Consider the following 5,649-nt stretch of genomic DNA (forward strand, 5'->3'; position numbering starts at 1 on the left):
TCAAAATTATTCATATATACTAAGAAATATATATATATTCATATAAAATACACAGACATTGCCGGCTAAGTATATTCCCCATATCATATGAAATAAATTAATAATTTTTCATTATAACATTTTCATATGAAATATACCATGCACGAGACTACCACTCCCTATATAGGTTTTCTGCCACGCTTTCCGCAAATCGGGTATTTTTACTTGAGAGTGCCTCTTAACAATAGTTTCTTTTCGTATTTTAATAAAAAATACAATACTATCACTTCAAAATTATTCATATATACTAAGAAATATATATATATTCATATAAAATACACAGACATTGCCGGCTAAGTATATTCCCCATATCATATGAAATAAATTAATAATTTTTCATTATAAAATTTTCATATGAAATATACCATGCACGAGACTACCACTCCCTATATAGGTTTTCTGCCACGCTTTCCGCAAATCGGGTATTTTTACTTGAGAGTGCCTCTTAACAATAGTTTCTTTTCGTATTTTAGTAAAAAATACAATACTATCACTTCAAAATTATTCATATATATTAAGAAATATATATATATTCATATAAAATACACAGACATTACCGGCTAAGTATATTCCCCATATCATATGAAATAAATTAATAATTTTTCATTATAAAATTTTCATATGAAATATACCATGCACGAGACTACCACTCCCTATATAGGTTTTCTGCCACGCTTTCCGCAAATCGGGTATTTTTACTTGAGAGTGCCTGTTGAGACAACGAGCTTTTTCGCTGACTATGATTGTTCAATAATTTCACAAATTATTAATTTCCGAAAACGTTATAAATTTTATTATAGGTATTTTGTGTGTTGAGGGTGGCCGAAGATGCCAGAGCCTTTTACAATAGTATTAGAGTGACACACTTGGATGAGGCAAGCGAGCCGATCTCGAGCCAAAGTAATAGATTGGGGACAAAAAGGGTCTGTTCTCCAACTATATCAAGCGGTAACTGCTAGAGCAGGCGCAGCTGCTGACGGCTTAGCGACGGCATAGGAAAGAAAAGATAACAAGAGCGAGCATAGATAAGAATAGATGATTAAATGAGAGCATGTTGCTGAGCGAGCATAGATAAAGCTACGCTTACGTTACGTTAGTTTAGTATAATGACCAAAATAGAAAAGAAAGTGAATTGATAGGCAATAAAACAATGGTATAAAATTTACACTCGGGCTTCGCCCGAACATACTCCCCCCGTGGAAGGATCCATGCCTTTCACCTCATCTCGTAGAGGCAATAGACATAGTTTTGCAAGTGCTCTTCGGCTAACACCTGTAGCCATCCTGATCAAGGCGACTCGAGATACGCCATCAGCTCCTGGGATGAGCTCGAGGATTCTCGCTAGAGGCCACTTCAGAGGAGGGAAGTTCTCGTCCTTAACAAGAACGACATCATTGACGTGAAGCTCAGGATTCCGGGTGCGCCACTTCGTTCTTTCTTGAAGACTGGTTAAATACGATTGGCGCCAGCGAGACCAAAAGATTTGCTGAAGCTGTGTGACCTTCTGCCAACGGTCCAAGCGATCGACGTTTAAATGAACCAAGTCAGGCTCCAAGAAGGTTGTGATAGGGGCGCCAACTAGAAAATGGCTGGGCGTGGGTACATCGAGATCTGCAGGGTTCTCTGAAAGAGGAAACAATGGCCTTGAATTAATGATTGCACAGATATTGCACGCGAGAGTGCGCAGCTCATCAAATCCAAGAAGCGAGGATCCGAGGGCACGTCGAAGATGATGCTTAGCAAGCTTGACTGACGCCTCCCACAATCCTCCAAAATGTGGCGATCTAGGAGGAATGAAACGCCAATCGATGCAATCGTTGAGAAAAGCTTGATGCACGGCTTCTTGATGACTGTCGCTTAGGAATAGCGACTTAAGTTCCGCCAGTTCGTTCCGCGCTCCAACAAAATTTGTGGCATTATCTGACCAAATACGAATCGGTCTTCCACGGGTGCAAATGAAACGGCGAAGAGCAGAGAGGAACGCAGATGTTGTAAGATCCTTCACAAGCTCGATGTGAACCGCCTTGGTGGAGAAGCATATAAAAATGCTCATGTAGCACTTTAGTGGGGGCCGGTTTCGAACTTCTGATTTATACAGGAACGGACCGCAATAGTCCACGCCGGTAACTAAAAATGCACGAGATTCGCTGACTCTGTCCACCGGAAGATCTGCCATTATTTGCTCGAGAGTTCGAGGCTTCACTCTAAAACATCTGACACACTTTTGGATTACGTGTGCTACGGTCTTTCGGCCACCGATTGGCCAGTACGTTTGACGAATGATGGCTAATAGCGACTGGGGTCCAGCGTGAAGGTGCTTTTCGTGTAAGTGCCGTATCAGAGCAGAAGTGATGGAATGATTCTTGGGCAATATTATGGGATGCCGTGCTTCAAAGTCCAAGGTAGAGTTTTTAAGACGCCCTCCAACTCGAAGCAAACCGCAATCATCTAAAAATGGCGAAAGAGAGGCGATCGAGCTTGAAGCCTTGATGTCCTTTCGCGTTTCCAGGGCTCTTATTTCAGTGGATAGACGAGATTGTTGAGTAAGACGAATAAGCAGTTCGGTTCCCAAACGCAAGTCCTCCACAGTTATTCCAGACTTTCGTCGATGAATGAATTTGCATACATACGCAAAAATTCGTTGCATTTTGGGGAAGGAATTTACAAACTTTGATTCTTCCACCAAATATCTTGACGCGCAGTTTGTAATTAGTATGGTTTTTCGTGCCTCCAAAACCGGCTCTGGAAGAGCAGGTGTACTTGGCCATTGATCCTTACTGGCTGTCAAGTATGTAGGTCCATACTTCCAAAGATGAGAATTGATGAGCTCAGCTGGTAATGATCCTCGAGAAAGCATATCGGCAGGGTTTAGATCAGTTGGCACGTGCAGCCAAGACATTCCAGATGTGAGTTCCTGAATAACAGAAAGTCTATTAGCGACAAATACATTGAAGTTGGATGGTTGATTCTTGATCCAAGCCAAAACGACTGTGGAGTCACACCAGCAATAATAAGAGCACTTGAAGTTCATCAAAGACACTTCATGCATAAGCTGAGCGAGTAGCGCTGCACCACATAATTCCAACTTGGGTATTGTGATAGTCTTCAGTGGCGCTACACGAGACCTGGAAGATAGAAGATTTGCCTTGACTCCATTGTCGCCTTGCGAAACAGCGTAGATGCAAGCTCCATAAGCACTCATGCTGGCATCACAAAATCCATGCATTTCAAGGTTGCTGCTTCGAAGGAAAGATAGGCGCGGGAAAGAAATTTGTTGCATAGAGTCAAACTGCTGAATAAAGTTGATCCAAGTTGTGCGTAAGGAGACTGGCAGACTTTCATCCCAATGAAGCTTTTCTTTCCACAGCTGCTGTAGAAATATTTTTGCTTTAGTAATAACTGGCCCTATAAGTCCGAGTGGATCATAAAATCGTGCAATAGTTGACAATACAACTCGCTTAGTTGGTTTCGAAGGGACTTGATTGGGACAGAATGAAAATAATAGCTCATCCGAAGTGGGATTCCATGCTAAACCTAGCGTCTTGGTTACATCGCTGCCATCAGTAAATTTAACAAATGTTTCCCTATCTTCATGGGGTGTTTGATCGAGTACATATGTATCGTTGGAACACCATTTTCTGATCTTGAAATTTCCTTTGGCTAATAGTCCTGACACCTGGCGAATTATTTCCAGCACCTCATTTGTAGTATCTCCCCCCGTTAGCAAATCATCCACGTAAAAGTCCCGCAGCACAACTTCAGAGCCAATTGGATATGACGAACTCTCGTCTGCCGCTAGTTGGTGCATAGAACGGACGGCCAGAAATGCTGCTGGTTTCGTTCCATAGGTCACGGTATCCAGCTTGAATGTCCTTAGCTCCTCGAGGGGTGAGTCACGCCACAGTATGCACTGCAGAAAACTATCTTGGGGCGAGACACGGACGCATCTATACATTTTACAAATGTCACCAGCCAATGCTATACGAAAGGTACGAAATCGAAGAAGAGTCGTAACTAACTTTGGCTGAATTGTTGGGCCTGACATCAATATATCGTTGAGGGAATATCCTGTAGATGTACAAGCGGATCCGTCGCAAACTACTCGGAGTTTTGTGGTGGTTTTGTCTTCTCTTAAGACGCAGTGATGAGGAAGAAAAAATTTGCATTGTTTAAGTGCGTCACTTTTGACAGGGGACATGTGATTCAAATCGACGTATTCCTTTATAAATGCGGCGTATTGGGCCTTGAGAAGCGGTTTGCGAACCAACTTGCGCTCTAGATTGAGAAATCTGCGATAGGCTTGTTGATAAGAATCTCCAAGAAGACTGTCACTCAGCTTTAAAGGCAATTGAACGCACCCATGCACCACCACCCATAGATTCGAGAAAGAGCTATCAATCTGTCTTACACACTTATGTTCGGACCTGGTAAGTTTTCCCGTGTTGAGTCAAATTAAGCCGCAGGCTCCACTCCTGGTGGTGCCCTTCCGTCAATTCCTTTAAGTTTCAGCTTTGCAACCATACTTCCCCCGGAGCCCAAAAGCTTTGGTTTCCCGGGAAGCGACTGAGAGAGCCATAAAAGTAGCTACACCCAATTGCTAGCTGGCATCGTTTATGGTTAGAACTAGGGCGGTATCTGATCGCCTTCGAACCTCTAACTTTCGTTCTTGATTAATGAAAACATCTTTGGCAAATGCTTTCGCTTAAGTTAGTCTTACGACGGTCCAAGAATTTCACCTCTCGCGTCGTAATACTAATGCCCCCAAACTGCTTCTATTAATCATTACCTCTTGATCTGAAAACCAATGAAAGCAGAACAGAGGTCTTATTTCATTATCCCATGCACAGAATATTCAGGCATTTGAAGCCTGCTTTAAGCACTCTAATTTGTTCAAAGTAATTGTACCGGCCCACAATAACACTCGATGAAGAGCACTAATGCAGGTTTTTAAATAGGAGGAATATATAAAAAATACAAGTACTTAATTATATATAAGAACTCCACCGGTAATACGCTTACATACATAAAGGTATAGTACTAACCACAATTGTAAGTTGTACTACCCGTATGAAGCACAAGTTCAACTACGAACGTTTTAACCGCAACAACTTTAATATACGCTATTGGAGCTGGAATTACCGCGGCTGCTGGCACCAGACTTGCCCTCCAATTGGTCCTTGTTAAAGGATTTAAAGTGTACTCATTCCAATTACAGGGCCTCGGATATGAGTCCTGTATTGTTATTTTTCGTCACTACCTCCCCGAGCTGGGAGTGGGTAATTTACGCGCCTGCTGCCTTCCTTAGATGTGGTAGCCGTTTCTCAGGCTCCCTCTCCGGAATCGAACCCTGATTCCCCGTTACCCGTTGCAACCATGGTAGTCCTAGATACTACCATCAAAAGTTGATAGGGCAGACATTTGAAAGATCTGTCGTCGGTACAAGACCATACGATCTGCATGTTATCTAGAGTTCAACCAATGTAACGATTTTACGATCGCTTGGTTTTAGCCTAATAAAAGCACACGTCCCATAAGGTCCGTGTTTTAATTGCATGTATTAGCTCTAGAATTACCACAGTTATCCAAGTAACTGTTAACGATCTAAGGAAC

This window comes from Drosophila persimilis, unplaced genomic scaffold, assembly GCF_003286085.1.
Source record: "Drosophila persimilis strain 14011-0111.01,24,50 unplaced genomic scaffold, DperRS2 tig00001081-arrow-arrow-pilon, whole genome shotgun sequence".
NCBI lineage: Eukaryota > Metazoa > Arthropoda > Insecta > Diptera > Drosophilidae > Drosophila > Drosophila persimilis.